General features: G+C 43.6%; 1 long non-coding RNA gene across 1 annotated transcript in view; it reads left to right on the forward strand.

The window, feature by feature from the left end:
- The window catches only part of LOC118972696 (uncharacterized), a 49,370-nt gene extending 44,338 nt beyond the window's left edge, over nucleotides 1-5,032 (forward strand). The window contains exons 5-7 of the long non-coding RNA XR_005061768.2: nucleotides 473-561; nucleotides 3,419-3,676; nucleotides 4,792-5,032. This is a non-coding gene — a long non-coding RNA (uncharacterized lncRNA). The remainder of the gene's footprint in view (nucleotides 1-472; nucleotides 562-3,418; nucleotides 3,677-4,791) is intronic.
- Nucleotides 5,033-16,599: the final 11,567 nt, after the last annotated feature.

Consider the following 16,599-nt stretch of genomic DNA (forward strand, 5'->3'; position numbering starts at 1 on the left):
TGCCATGTATGTAATTTTGTTTAAATGAAAAAATTATAGAAATAGAAAACAGATTTATGGTTCCTAGAAATTATGCACAGAGTCAGGGGAATGAAGTGGATGTCTCTATAAAAGGTCAACAGAGGGATCCTTGTGGAGAGTAAAACTGAGGCCATCTGAGTAAGATCAGAGGATTGTATCAATGCCAGTATCCCGGTGGTGACATTGTGCTGTGACGCTGCAAAATGCTGGCGTTGGAGGAAACTCAGCGAAAGCCCCCCTATGTTCTTCTCAATGTGAACCATTCACTTTTGTGGGTGAACCAAAGCTGGGCTTTGTGGCAGCAGAGCAGAGCCTCAGGTTTAGCAGATATGATTTGGGGATTTCATGTGGCTCTCTGGCAACTCCACTGTCCCCAACTCCTCCTGGATTCTGAGGGGTAGCAAATGAGAACACTTGCTGGAACCCCTCCTTGTCACGTCTCCTCTTCCAGATCCCACGGACCCCGGCAACCTACACAGACAGCCATCAGCATCGGTCCTAAAAAGAGCGAACTTGTTCTGGGTGAAGATTCTCCTGGAGGTAATACTTTTCTGTTGTTGTTTGTTTGCTTTAATGAGAAAAAAACCCAGATGCATTGTGGTAAAAAATCAAATAGTTTATATATTTTAACATTTATTTATAGATGTAAAGTATTGTTGAAATGCAAATGATTCTTTACAGTTTAAAAATAAAACATAAAACCTCTAACGTGATGAACATGTTATGTGTAAACATTATGTGTAGTTCTAATGGGGAAGGATAGAGGTAGGGAATGCACAATGGAATTTTTATTGTTTATTTTGTGCCTAAAAAGAGCTCAGCCAAAGCCTTATCTGAAGAGAAACTTAATTAAACCTTTGGAAAAGCAAAAGCAAATCAAAAACGTAAGTCAGTAATTTGGGGCAGCAGTTAAAATTCTCCAGGTTCCTGAAGGAACTCTGCAGATCACTTTCACCCCTTGGTGTCTTCCCCAAGGCTGATTTTTGAAAATTTAGTACCATATTATGTTATAAACATTTCTCCAAGTCAGTAAAACCCTTAATAGATGTAATTTTAGTGGCTTTATAGTGTTTAATGGAGTAGATACTTCATCATTTTTTTGACCATGAAACATGTAGATTATCTGATATGTATATATCCATGTATCCATAGTATTTATAATATTCTTATGTGGTAGTTCCAGCAGAATTACCAGATGAAAAAGGATGAACATCTTGATGTAATATGAGGCATGTTGGTCCAAAGTCTTTTCCCAAAGGTGTTGTATAAATTTATATCCACCAGAAGAAAGTTCACCCCTGGAAAGCCTTTCCAGAATCTGGTGGTGTGCGTTTAAAGAGAAACATGTGCTAATTTAGTGACGGGAAAACGGTATCCAGTAGTTTTTTTAAATTGCTTTTCCTTGGTTGCTAGGTGGGTAATATCTTTCCCCTGTGTGTCTGTTAACAATTTGAAGTCCTTTGAGTGCTTCCATTAACTGTATTGACTATGTAAAATTCCACTGAGCAGCAAAACTGTAATTTACTTAATCATTTTTCTGCTGTTGGACACAAGTTGTTTATGAATGCTAGTATTATAAATTAATTCTTTTATTCAAACAGATGTTAAAAGGGTCGCTTCCATGTGTCAGCCACTGTTTGTGTAGCAGTGAAACAATTGGACAAAGGGATTGCTTTCAAGGAGTTTAGATTCCCCTGCAAGTAGACTAGAAACAGATAATCATAGATATGCTGCCGGGACTTAAGTGCTATGAAGGAATATAAACAGGGAAAGGAGAATAGAGGGGAGTGGGTAGGTGGAGTCTAGGCTATTTCATAGAGTGTTCAGAGAAGGTCTGACTAATAAGTGGCCAGAAAGAAGCAGGGGAGCAGCCAAGCAGATATCTGACGGAAAATATTTGATCAGAGTTTAGCAAATGCAAAAGCCCTGAGGCAGTTTTCAGAGAAAGAAGGAGGCAGCCATCAAGGCTGGTATGCAGCTTGTTAGGGGGAGATGAGGGGAGGTGAAGTCACAGATTACCAGCAACTAGATTTTACTGAGAATTGAAGAGCCATTACATTTTACTGACTCTGTAAAATTCCACTGAGAAGTGAAATTGCAATTTAATTAATCTTTTTTTTTTTTTTTTGCTTTGGACACAAGTTGTTTAGGAATTGGGGAATGGAAGTCAAATGATACAGATGATATGGCTTATACTTTTTTTTAAGGCCCCATTCCAGCTACTGACTAAGAACAGTAAAGAGAGATGGGGAAGCAGGGAGGGACCACGGAAGCCACTGAAGTATTTTTGGTTGGGTCATGGTGTGCGTAGGGGGGAAGGGTTGGATTTTAGACACAGCCTGGAGGATTGGATGATAGGTTGATTGTGGCATATGAGAGAAAGAAAGAAGTCCAGGATGACTAAGGACTGTTCAGCTTTAAGTACTATTCATTTAGACATGGAAAACTGCATGCTCATTCCAGAGTTCTATCTGGATGTAGTAAGTCTGAGATGATAGTTGATCTGGGGGCAGATGTCAAGTAGGCAGTTGGCTATGAATCTACCACTCCTGGAAGAGGTCTGGGCTGGAGGTGTAAATTCAGTGGTCATGAATGGTAAGAAATTAGGATGCCTCCAGGGAGTTGCCGTGGAGAGAGAGGAACAGAGATCTGAGAAGGAGGTTCTGGGCTTTCCTGCTTGGACTGATAAAGAGGAACCAACCAAGAGTCTAGGAAGACACACTGAGATAGGAGGAGAGAGGGCATTGCCCTGGAAACCAGGTGAATGAGGTGCTTCAAGGAAGAGATGGTAAGGAAGATGGGGCTGGGGGACTGAGAGCTAGGTTTGGCTTGGGGATATCAGCAGGGGCCTCAAGTGGAGCTGTCAGTGAAGTGGTGAGAACAAAGATCAGGTTGGCGTGCCCTGAAAAAGAGGGTGGGAGAGGAAGGGGTGATGGACTACAGACTACTGTTTTGAGGGCTCTTGCCATGAAGGAGAGCAGAGGAATGGGGCTGTGGCTCACAGGGCATGAGCTGCAAGAGGTTTCTTTCTTTTTTTGTTAAGAGATGTTTTGGCATATTTGTTCATGTAGAGAGGAGGAAATGAAGAGTTTGTTATAAAGAGGGGACAATTGCTGGCATGAAGTCCTTGAACAAGGCAAGAGAGGACAGGATCTGATGCCCACATGGAGTTGTAGGGACATGGTGTTACAGATTTCATGTTTATGTCCCCTCAAAATTCCTGTGGTGAAACCCTAACCCTCAGTGGGATGGCATTAGGAAGTGAGGCGTTGGGGAGGTGGTAGGCTGAGGTGAGGTCATGCGGGTAGAGTCCTTTCATAAGGATTAGTGCCCTTATAAGAAGAAAGACCAGCCACCTCTCTCCTTCTCTGCCTCTGTTTCTTTCTGCCACGAGAAGACGCAGCAAGAACATCCATGGTAACTGAAATGAAGGCAGAGAATCTAGGTCCAGTTTCAGGTGACCAGGAGCATTTGTTGGTGGAAGTTTGTAGAAGTTCCTTTCTGATTACTTCCATCTTCCAATGAATAAGAAGGAAGGTCATCATGTGAAAGGATGGCTGGAGGAGAGAGAAGGTGTGAACAGCTGTCAAGCAGAGCAGGAGAGTGAATGAACGCATGGAGTGCAGGACTGCCGGGATCACTACGCCCCATTCAAGTAAGTGCTTGGGATTTCACATGAGACCTATCTGCTGGCTCTGTGTTCTTCTTCAGCCCCCTTCAGCGGCTCAGTTTCAGGTGTGCAGCAAGTTGGATTTTATCATGATTGGGGTTTTACCAATCCAATATGGTGCAAGGAGAGAGGGCCAGAGAATTTAGGGTATGGTAATGAAGGATGCAGAAATATAAAGCATCTATCACAATCTTCATGAAAAAGCTTCTTCCATATTTCCATCTTTAGGCAAGAGCCACAGAAATACCTGTAAAGAGGCTTGAACTTAAATCTGGGAAAGTTTAGGAAGGGAGATACTTTAGAAAATCAATTACCTTAATAATTAACTCCTAGGTAACTTATTAGCTTGATTCAGAGAAGTCTGAACTTTGCAAAGACATGTCCCAGGAGTAATGCTTTTTGAAAAGAAAGGTATTAATGTTTTGGGCATTCAATTTTGTTTCCACTTGAGAAAAGAAGGAGAAAAAATTTCCCTTGAAACTGCCTAACCACTGTGGTGTTCCCAGCCTCACTCAGCTGTTAAATGGGTCTAGGAGAAACTCTGTTACAGGGTCTTGAGGTACAACTGGTAGCTGCCTGAGTGGTGGGATGTCAGACAGTGTAAAAGAGGCCTTTCCTCAACCCCCAGCTCCTACAGTGAGCAAATAGCGGGACCTCTGCCCTCATGTAGCTGGCAGTCCAGCAGGAGAAAGACAATCACAGAATTGATTAAGTAAAATGCAAAGAAATTAAGAGGATAGAAGTTTTAGGGGAAAGGATGGAGATTAAATTTTAAATAGAGTGGCCAACGACCGCCTCTCTTTGAATGTGGTGTTTGTGTAAATACAGGGTGATTAGTACAGTCCAGGCCCAAACTGTGACTCTCTGGGGGAAGACTGTTCCAGGCAGAGGGAACAGCACATCTGCTGGTGTTTTGGGAGATGCTGAAGTGGCACAAATGGAGCAGAGCCGAGTGGAAAAATGAGAGCAGAAAGACAGGTGGGGAGCCACCCAGGAGGGCCTCGTAGGTCACAGTGAGGACTGGCTTTTTCTGAGTGAGGTAGGAAGCCTGGACTTGTCTCAGCAAAGGAATGACATGATCTTTCTTCTGCTTTAACAAGAGCACTCTGGCTCCTTTAATGAAGATGGACTGTACGGGACTAGGGCAACGCCAAGGGAGTAGCAAGGAAGCTCCTGGAATCGCCCAGACCAGAGGTGATGGTGTCTTGGCCCTGGGAGGGGACACAGTGGCCATTGACTCCCCATGTGCAGTTCCCATTCTACTCTGAAGACCCCGTGGAGGAAGAGACTGTACTTACACACCAGGGGAGTCTAATTATTTGGTGCAGTTTGACAAGTTGCCCTTGCAGGAATAAACTTGAAATCGTTCCACTCTTTATGGTGACTTGATTCTTTTAAGAGCTCCCCAGTTGAGGGGAAAAAAAGAAAATCTGAACAGACCTATGACCAGCAGAGAGACTGAATTAGTGATCAACAACTGCCCACTGAGAACAGCCCAGGCCCACCAAACATTTGAAGAGAAATTAATTCCAATTCTTTACAAACTCTTCCAAACAGCAGGAAAGGAGGAACACTGCCCAACTCATTCTATGTGGTCTATATAACCCCAATAACAAAACCTATACCAAAACCAAAGACATCACCAGAAAAGAAAGGTTCAGACCAGTATGTCTTACAAATACAGATGCAAAAACCCTCAAGAAAATACTGGCAAATCAAATCCAGGAACACATAAGGGTTATATACCATAACCAAACAGGGCTTATCCCAGTACAGGGTTGCAAGGTTGGTTTATCATGCAAAATTTGATCAAGGTAATATACCATATTAATAGAAGAAAGGACAAAAACCACATGATTGTGTCAATAGAGGTGAGAAATACATTTGACGAAATGCAAGAGCACTTTATTATAAAACATTCATTAGACAAGAATTAGAAGGGAACCTCCTCAACCGGATAAAGGGCAGCCACAAGAAACCATCAGCTAACATCGCACTTAATGGAGAAAGGCTGAACGCCCTCTCCTGAAGATCGGTTGCCCCCTCTTGTCACTTCTATTCAATGTTAGACTGGAGGATCTAGTCGGGGGGGTTGGCAAGAGAAAGAAATGAGAGACATCAGATTTGAAAACAAAGAATACATCTCTATTTGTGGATAGCATGATCTTGTATTTAGAAAACCCTAAGGAATAGACAGAAAGACCATGAGAGCTAGGAACTGAGTTCAGCAGGGTAAAGATCAATTTCTAAAAATAATTTCTATTTTTTATTTCTAAAACACTTGGATTGAGCCATCTGAAAATAAAATTCAGAAAAAAATTCTACTTACAAAAGCATCAAAAAGAAGATGCTCCCACTGTTTTTTCAGAGTTCTGGCAAGGAGTTCAGAGTCAACATCAGGACAAGGAGACTCAGTCAGGACCACAGCTTCAGGTGAACCCAGCCAGGTGATTATTCCCAGCAGATGTGTGATGGGACAGGTTCAGATATTGGTAGAAGTTACCCCATGTTCTTGTGGAAAACTGCTCCTTCTAGCTCACACCCTGGCTGCACATAGAGGTGTCCTTAAAGGTCTGCCAGCAGGCAGCTCCTTTTTGGTGGAATTTGGGGAATCCAATATGCCCTTCTTCCCCCATATTAGTCCCTCAGTCCCTCACTCAAAGAACTTCAGCAGTTCAGTCTTGATTCCTGTAACTATGAGACATTTACACTTTAGTACGAGGGAATTTATAGTCCATTCCATGCTCTACATGGATAAAAATGGAAAGAAATTGGGTACCTCTGAGGACTAAAAGCTAAACTGGGAAGCAAAGTGTGAAAAAAATGAACTTGATTCTCAGTGTTGATTTTGACCTCTCTCCTAGTGAATCAAAACTAAAGATCACTTATCCTTGGATAAAGTTCTTTTTTATTAAGGTATCATAGATACACAATCTTATGCTCAGGTTTCACATGACAACATTGTGGTTAGTACAGTGCCCTCCTGTTATCAAGTCCCCACCACATACCCCATCAGCAAAGTAAGATGCTATAGAGTCACTACTTGACTTCTCTGTGCTATACGGCCTTCCCCGTGACCCCCCTATTTATGTGCAGTAATCATAATACACCTCAATCCCCTTATCCCTCCCATCCCACCCATCCTCCCAACCCCTTTCCCTTTGGTAACTTCTAGTCCATTCTTGGGTTCTGTGAGTCTGCAGCTGTTTTGTTCCTTCAGTTATATTCCACAGATGAGTGAAATCATTTGGTAATTGTCTTTCTCTGCCGGGCTTATATCACTGAGCATAATACCCTCTAGCTCCATCCATGTCGTTGCAAATGGTAGGATTTATTTTCTTCTCATGGCTGAATAATATTCCATTGTATATATGTAGTACCTCTTCTTAATCCATTCATCTACTAATGGACACTTAGGTTGCTTCCAAGTCTTGGCTGTTGTAAATAGTGCTGTGATAAACATAGGGGTGCATATGTCTTTTGAATTTGTGATCTTGTATTCTTTGGGTAAATTCCTAGGAGGGGAATTCCAGGGTCAAATGGTATTTCTATTTTTTGTTTTTTGAGGAACCTCCATATTGCTTTCCACAATGGTTGAACTAATTTACATTCCCACCAGCAGAACAGGAGGGTTCCCCTTTCTCCGCATCCTCAGCAGTATTTGTTGTTCCTAGTCTTTTTTATGTTGGCCATCCTAACTGGTCTGAGGTGATATCTCATTGTAGTTTTAATTTGCATTTCCCTGATGATTATTGATGTGAAGCATCTTTTCATATGCCTCTTGGCCACCTGAATTTCTTCTTTGGCAAGTGTCTGGTCAGATCCTCTGCCCCTTTTTTTAATCGAGTTATTTGATTTTTGGGTGTTGAGGCATGTGAATTCTTTATATATCTTGGATATCAACCCCTTATCAGATATGTCATTGATGAATATATTCTCCCATACTGTAGGATGCCTTTTTGTTCTACTGATGGTGTCCTTTGCTGTACAGAAGATTTTTAGTTTGATATAGTCCCACTTGTTCATTTTTGCTTTTGTTTCCCTTGCCTGAGGAGATATGCTCATAAAAAAGTTGCTCATGTTTATATTCAAGAGAGTTTTACCTGTGTTTTCTTCTAATAATTTTGTGGTTTCATGACTTACATTCAGGTCTTTGATCCATTTTGAGTTTACTTTTGGTATGGAGTTAGACAGTAATTATTTTTATTCTTTTACATGTATCTGTCTGGTTTGGCAACACCAGCTGTTGAAGAGGCAGTCATTTCCCCATTGTATGTCCATAGCTCCTTTATCATATGTTAATTGGCCATATATTTGTGGGTTTATATCTGGACTCTCTATTTCTATTCTGCTGCCCTTGTCTATGGGTCTGTTCTTGTGCCAGTACCAAATTGTCTTGATTACTGTGGCTTTGTTGAAGTTGGGGAGCATAATTGCCCCAGTTTATTCTTCCTTCTAAGGATTGTTTTGGCTATTTGGGGTCTTTTGTGATTCCATGTGAACTGTAGAACTATTTGTTCCAGTTTGTTGAAGAATGCTGTTGGTATTTTGATAGGGATTGCATTAAATCTCTAGATTGTTTTAGGCAGGATGGCCATTTTGACTATATTAATTCTTCCTAGCCAGGAGTATGGGATGAATTTCCATTTGTTAGTGTCCTCTTTAATTTCTCTTAAGAGTGTCTTTTCTCTTAGAGCTGCCTTTCCTTCATCCCACAGAAGTTGGGGCATTGAGCTGTTGTCTTCATTTGTCTCCATATGCTGCTTGATCTCTGTTTTAATTTGGTCATTGATCCATTGATTATTTAGGAGCATGTTGTTAAGCCTCCATATGTTTGTGAGCCTTTTTGTGTTCTTTGTACCATTTATTTCTAGTTTCATACCTTTGTGATCTGAGAAATTGGTTGGTACAATTTCAATCTTTTTGAATTTACTTAAGATCTTTTTGTGGCTTGTATGTGGTCTATTCTGGAAAATGTTCCATGTGCACTTGAGAAGAATGTGTATCCTGCTGCTTTTGGATGTAGAGTTCTGTAGATGTATGTTAGGTCCATCTGTTCTAGTTTGTTGTTCAGTGCCTCTGTATCCTTACTTATTTTCTGTCTGGTTGATCTGTCCTATGGCATACCTGGTGTGTTGAAGTCTCCTAAAATGAATGAATTGCAATCTATTTTCCCCTTTAATTCTGTTAGTATTTGTTGCACATATTTGGGTGCTCCTATGTTGGGTGCATAGATATTTATAATAGTTATATCTTCTTGTTGGACTGAGCCCTTTATCATTATATAATGTCCTTCTCTGTCTCTTGTTACTTTCTTTGTTCTGAAGTTTATTTTGTCTGACATAAGTATTTCAGCTCCTGCTTTTTTTCTCCCTATTGTTTGCATGAAATATCTTTTTCCATCCCTTCACTTTTAGTCTGTGTATGTCTTTGGATTTGAAGTGAGTCTCTTGTAGGCAGTATTTAGATGGGTCTTGCTTTTTTTTCCATTGAGTAAATCTATGTCTTTTGATTGGTGCATTCAGACCATTTACATTTAAGGTGATTATCGATAGATATGTACTTATTGCCATTGCAGGCTTTGAATTCATGTTTACCAAAGGTTCAAGGGCAGCTTCTTTACTATCTAGAAGTATAACTTAACTCGCTTATTATGCTATTATAAACACAATGTGAAGAGTCTTTTTTCTCTCCTCCTCCTCTCTTTATATGTTAGGTGTCACATCTGTACTCTTCATGTATCCCTTGACTGACTTTGTGGGCAGCTGATTTCATTTTGCATTTGGTTAGTAATTTATTGGTCTACTTCCTTTACTGTTTTTTTATTTTCTTGGGTGACAGCTGTTTAGCCTTAGGAGCACCTGCATCTAGAGCAGTCCCTTTATAATACACTGTAGAGTTGGTTTGTGGGAGGTAAATTCCCTCATCTTTTGTTTATGTGGGAAATACTCAATCCCTCCTTCAAATTTAAATGATAATCTTGGTGGGTAGAGTATCCTTGGTTCTAGGCCCTTCTGTTTCATTGCATTGAATATATCATGCCACTGCCTTCTGGCCTGTAATGTTTCTGTTGAGAAGTCTGATGATAGCCTGATGGGTTTTTCCTTTGTAGGTGATCTTTTTTCTCTCTCTGGCTACTTTTAATACTCTGTCCTTATCCTTGATATTTGCCATTTTAATTATTATAGTCTTGGTGTTGTCTTCCTTGAGTCCCTTGTGTTGAGAGATCTGTGCACTTCCATGGCCTGAGACTATTTCCTTCTCCAGATTGGGGAAGTTTTCAGCAATTATTTCTTCAAAAACAGTTTCTATCCCTTTTTCTTTCTCTTCTTTTTCTTTTACCTCTATAATGCAAATATTGTTCCATTTGAATTGGTGACACAGTTCTCTTAATATTCTTTCTTTCCTAGATATCCTTTGTTCTCTCTCTTCCTCTGCTTCTATGTATTCCTGTTCTCTAATTTCTATTCCATTTACTGTCTCCTCTACCTCATTGAATCTGCTTTTAAATCTCTCCATTGTTCGTTTCATTTTAGCTACTGTGTTTTTTAAGGTGTCTCTCTCCCTTCTGAATTTGTCCCTTAGCTCTTGAATATTTTTCTGTAGCTCCATTAGCATGCTTATGACTTTTATTTTAAATTCTTTTTCAGGAAGATTGGTGATTTCAGTCTCACTGAGCCCTCTTTCTGGTGTTTGTGGGATTTTGGATTGAAGAAGGCTCTTCTGTCTTTTCATAATTCTATTGGATAGTGAGAAATATTAGGTTTGTGTAGATGGGCAACCTCTAGTGGCAGAAGCTCTGCTCTTTGAAGCTGCCCAGTACTGGGCACAATGGTAGGGGTTGCAGGCGAGTGGTGCCAGTTCCTGCCTTAAAGAGTGAGCCCTTTCCTGCTTCCTGGCTCCATGCCTGCCTCTGCTGTCAGGGCCAGCGATCTGCATGCAGGGAGCATCCTCTCCGTTAAGGCCCTAAGCTGCCATAGGCAGGGATGCCCTCTGGTTGGCCTGGAACAATGGCAGGCATGGCAGGCAAGTGGCACCAGTGCCTGCCAGAAGGACAAAGTCCTTTCCTGTTTCCAGGCAGCAGTGCCTTACTTTGCTGTCAGGGCCAGTGAACTGCACACCAGGGGCAGCCTCTGCTTTAAGCAGTGTATGTATTTGTTGTAGACAGGGCTGCTCTCCTGATGGTCTGGAGTGATGGTGGTGGGGGATGTGCTAATACTGGTGGGGAGCAAGAAGCAGCAGGCTGCTTATTGTGGTGGGGGGCCTCAGGCTGCATTGTCAGTCAGATGGATGGAGTGCCTGAAGCTTCTGAAAGTTCCCAACTTGCTGGGCTGAGTGTGCCAGGACGATTCTGTCCACCTGTTCCTTCTCCTGAATCATTGCCCCTTTATCAGCCCTCTCTCTGTTGGAAAGTCTTTCAAAGCACCTGCATTTCTTTTGTCCCAGGGCAGCCAGTTATGGGAACCTGTTTGCAGTCTTAGTCTCTGACTTCAGTTTTCAGCCCCTCTAATCTCCAGAGCACCATATAGTGTGGGTTTGTGCTCCGGGAATAGATTTCTAGGGCTGGGTATTTGGCAGTCCTGGGCTTCTACTCCCTCCCCGCTCTGATTCTCTTCCTCCTGCCTGAGCTGAGATTGGGGACATGCTCGGGTTCCGCCCAGTTGCGGTTTTATTACTTTACCCTTTTCTGTGAGATGTTCTCATTTTGCACATGTAGACTGGTTGGTACAATCTTATTTCTGGTCAGTATTTTAGGAATAGTTGTATATGCTGCATTTTCATATTATATATGATTTTGGAAGGAGATTTCTGCTGCACTTCTCACACCACCATCTTTTATTCCTCTCCACCTGGATACAGTTTTATTGTTGATAAAGCATGTGCATGATCTTACCCTGTCTATATGAATAAATTAGTGAAGTAAGTATGAATATGATTCTCATATTCAAGGGAAGAAAGTAGAATGTAAAGGTAATGACCACCCAAGGCCACCTTGCCATTAAATGGCAGGGCCAGGACTTATCCCAGGTCTCTGAACTCCAAATCTTGTGCCCTTTCAACTATGTTAATATGGCAGGAGTCTACTCTATCTACTTTTTCCCAGAGAGATTTTAAATTGTAGCTAGTGCCCTTTAATACTCCAGAGTAATTCTTTAAAAAATAATTTTAAAGGAGTTTCTTAGATCAACTGAAAAATGAAGGGAAGAAAAATGAAATGCACTCCTTTTATAAATCTATCCCTAGAATGTCAGCTCATTTTTTACCTCCCAAAGGCTATATCCTGTTCAGGATGTGTAAAATTGCTAAGCCATGAGCCTCTGTTTGAGGATTTGCTGTTTTAATTCATGCTGTTGATGCAGTAGCCACATTCTGACAAATGAATTAAGGCATGTTTCAGAACTGGCTCTCACTGGGGAGGGGTGGGGGAATGTTGATTGAATTATTATAAATCCTAGGAGAAATGCTAATGCTATTAGCATTTTGCTGTCAGAGTCAACAGGCGTCTGTCTTACCCAGGAGTGCCTGTGTTGGTTGCCTGAAAGTGGGTCAGGGATTTTTTCTAAAATAAACATTCCTATATTTCCATATTAAATACTATGTAGGTCACCGCCTACCTAAGGGCTTGGTTGATATTGAAGCTTCAGGAATCAGAATTGTGTGTGTTTCTGCTTCACAGGGGTTTGGTGGCTAAGCAAGGGGCTGCATTTGTTGCAGGGGGTGGGTGCTGGGGAGGAGGGCAGGAGAAAGACTAGAGGGAAGCATGTGCCTGTCCTGGGTTCTCCCCTGATGAGCAGCAGCCTTCATAAACCCTCCAGGGCAAGCAGAGGCCCAGCAGGTAGGGCACTTAGACAAAACAGGAACTCCCCAAGCCTTCATGAGCAGACACAAGCTGCACCCTTATGTCAGGAGCCTGTCTCTTCGGGTTGCCAAAGGGCCTGTTGGGGCCTGGAGCAGATCCTCACTGAGCCTAGGGAGGTGTGCACTGAGTTTGGGATGCTGCTAAGGGATATGGCGGTGTGGAACCTGTGCCCCTCTGTACATTGGAGCCCTGAGGGGAAACCTGAGATGTCCATCCTAGAAAGGACTCTGGTGATAAGGGACGCCAGCTGGAGTTGAAGAGTGTCACCTCCATTCCTGATAATTAGTTTTCTGTGGTCTTCGGGTTTCCTGCCTGCTTCTATTAAAACATTTAAGTTAGAGAATGGGAAACATTTCTGGGAAACAAAGGGATGTGTGTGCCATTGTTTTTATTTTGAAGCCTCTGGACTTTTCTTAAACATACACCTGAAAAGAGTCAGGCTTCCAAGGAGTGGAAAAGAACAATTGTGTCAAGCCATCTTGGCCACGTGACATGTCCTCAGGCCTCAATTTTTTCATCAGAAAAATGAGGAAGATTCGGGCTGGTTCATCTAATATCAGGGGGATTCCCTGAAGACCTTCTTCTGCTTAGGAAAGCCTGGAGCCTGAGGGTATCAGAGGGAGAGTGGCCAAGACCTTGGGCTAAGGCTGTGTATGCCGTCAGAGCTAGCGCTCTGTGCCCCAGAGGGGCTGTGTGGCCTCTTGCCTGCCGGGAGGAGGCTTCTCTAACACCAGTTCTGACAAGAGTGCTCGGTTCTCCGCACCCAGTTTCCTTTTCACAGTTGGGACCCAGGACTTGGCTTTCAAAGTGAGCACTTCTGACACCTGTGAGCAGCAGGTCAGAGGGACCTGAGTTTGTGCTCAGGCTCAACCACCCACTGCACAGGACTTCAGGCAACTTATTTAATTTCTCTAAGCACCTCTAAAGTCTTCATCAGTAACTGGGAATAATGATTTTGTCGATTCTACTTCATGGGTTTGTTGTGAGGGTTAAATCCTTGAGAACTTCTTAAGCAGAGGGCCTGGCACCTAGAAATGTTTTTAACGAATGTGTCATAACAGTGGCCTCACACAGGGGACCCCAGGACTGCATCTGGCCCATCTTGGTGTTGGTCCTGCAGGAGGGCCACCATCTTCTTCACATATTTGCATGACTCAAATGGGAGAACTATTCAAGCCCACCCATATGCCTTCAGAGGCAGAAGATGACCACAGGGCGGGGCTAGAGGCATCCCCTGCTGAGTGTGTGTTCCCTCAGCATGTGGGAGAGGTTATAGTGTTTGGGTTGTGCCGAGTCCTGGAAGGGGATGAGAGCCGGCAGTCATGAGAACAACAGTGGACACAGTCACCTGAGGCCTGTGTGGGATCTGGCAGGTGCTTTTCTGGGGTAAAGGAAGAGATCAGGCCCCAGCCTGGACATGGATCTTTCTCAGACACAACTGTCATTTAGGAGAGCGCGGGCACCCACTGCCTGCCTCCTCTTGGCCCCAAGTGCTGTTCTCACACCATCAGAGTGAAATGGCCTCCAAGTCTGAATTGTTTTGCGGTACATACTTCCTGCCAGACCTTTTATCTCAAGTGGCTTTTTTTTTTTTGGAGAGGTAATTTACATAGGTTATATCGAAAAGCGTGGTGGTCAGAGATTATTTGCAACTTTCAAATGCAATTATCAAAGGATGTTGATTCCCACCCATAAAAGGAAAAACCTCTCATCAACTATTAAATATTTATAGGTCACTTTATTATTAATTTATTTCAGCAGGAAATCAGGAAAGCACCCAAATTTTATAGCTGAGCTAGTCATTTAGTTCTAAGTCTAGCCAGACAAAATGAGTATGAATCATAGCAGGAACTTGTGCAGTGAAAAATTCAAATCTCACTTTTACAGTTCTTTGAATCCCCACTTGAGCTGGTCTCCAGCCTTGCACCCAAACACTTCCTCTGCTCAGTCTTTGCTTCAGTGAGATCATAATCTGGGCAGAATGCTCAGAGGAAAACCCATGCTTCAGAGGGTATTCCACTGTGGAGGCATCGCACCTCCCAGATGAGGTCCTGTATGACCTTGGGCAGGTGGCTCACCTCTCTAGTCTCACCTCCGCAGCTGTAAAACGGGCCTCACGGATGCATTCCCTGCCAGATTTCTGTGGGGCTCCCATCCTGGATGCTCCTGGCACATAAAGGGCTCAACAAATGGCTGCTCTTCTGCCTTCCAGTGGGATTAGCTGTCCCTGGCCACACAGTAGGCAGCTAGTGACGTCCTCCTGCATACAGTTTGAGGCACGTTTAAATGCCCAGAACCAGGGGCTGGGACATGGTGGGGATGGAGGGGTTGTGAAGGTGCTCACCGGGGAGGGAGAGACAAAATGAAAAAAGTAAAAGGAAGCAAATGCTGGCACCAAATGAATGGCAACAATAAACATCCCAGGAGCAATGTTCCACGTGAGGAGCCTAAACAGGCTGCCCACGCTGAGCCCCACCCCCCGGGACTCTAACTTCTTGCCTTGGGATAGAGCCCAAATACCTGTTATTTCTCTAAGCCTCTCCCTTGATTTTCACGTGCACCAGGTGGGAGCCCCTGTGTGATGGAGCAAGGCCTGGAAAAGGCAGGACTTCTCCAACTCTGAGATTTGAACACACTTTACTGTTCCAAGCACTTCCACTACATGGTTTTAAGAAATCCAGACAGGTGCGGAGGAGGGGAGGAGCCGGAGCAAAGGCCTGAAGACCAGGGTGACGGGTTTGCGTTCCCCTGAGTACAGGAGCTGCCCCGTGGGCTCCGCGTCCCCAATCGCTGCCAATTCCACCATGAGCAGTGATCCTTAGGGAGAGGAGACTGTCCCTTCAGACAGGAAGACAACCCTAGAAATGGTCAGAAATGGATCTAGGTCTTTGGAGCTCATGCAATTTGAAGGTGTCCTTGAACAAATGATATAAAATTCCAACTACAAAAACCTTAAACTTCATGAACCTTAGGTTAGACCAGCCCTTGGGAGGGGGTAACATACGTTTAGCCTCTTCTCAGGTTAAGAGACTGTGCCAAGGTCCCAAGGCTGGTAGCAGGTAGAAGCGGTACTAGAATACAGGCCTAACTCCAAAGTCTGTTAGTCACCATTGGAAGCCCTGGTGTCTGCCCCTTTTGAGTCATTAAAATGTTCTTGTTTGGATATTGGTTCCTCACTGGAAATCCTTGCTTATTTACAGTGGTTCAGAAGACCCTCCCCGAGTTGAGTCCTGAGTAGTGGTTTCTATTTCCACCCTAGGTACTATCCCAGAAGTGTCTCCCAGGAAAGATGCCAGAAACATCGATTGCAGCTTGAGGCTCCTGTATACACTCCCAAGCCCTCCCTCAGAAAGCAGCCCCAGGCAGAGCTCTGAGGCGCGGAGGGAAACCTCTGGTGTGACTTACTGCCGCCCCAGCCAAGCTAGGGACGTTTAGGGGCTAGCTCTACCAGGAGATTTCTTGGGATTTAAAAGGTGAGAACTGGAACTAAGTCCTTTCAGGGAGGCAAGAAGCCAACGAAGATGCCACTGTTGGTGAGAGGAGAGCCCCAGGCCCTGTCCGAGGGCCCACTGGGGCTGGTGGGTGGGGAGGGAGAAGCCCGTGAAGGGACAAGGGTGCAGGGCCAAGAGGATGCCCCTGTCCTGGGATGGAACACAGCTAACCTGGGTGGTGGGAGCTGAAGAATGAGTGCCCAGTTGGCCCCCCACCCACCAGACTTTGGTCTAAAAATGCCCTTGGCATCCCTCTAGAGAAGCCATTGCTGCTTCAGAGTCAGTGGGGCAGTGCAGTCCCCCACTCTCTCTCACTTCCACCCCTGAGTGTGACTTTAGATAGGGCTGCTTAGCTCTTTGGCCCCTGGTTTTCTGCTGGAAGAATGGAAGATAATCAGAGTTTCTTTGCAAGGTGCTTTTGATGATCACAGAGGAAGTATGCAAGGGCTGGGCATGAAATTAGGTCTCAGTAACCCCCAGCTATAATCACAATCAGCTTCTAAGAAAATGCTTTGTATTTATTATTCTTTAGTGAGTAAGAAGCAAGACTGCTTACT

Source organism: Manis javanica, chromosome 1 (assembly GCF_040802235.1).
Source record: "Manis javanica isolate MJ-LG chromosome 1, MJ_LKY, whole genome shotgun sequence".
Classification (NCBI taxonomy): domain Eukaryota; kingdom Metazoa; phylum Chordata; class Mammalia; order Pholidota; family Manidae; genus Manis; species Manis javanica.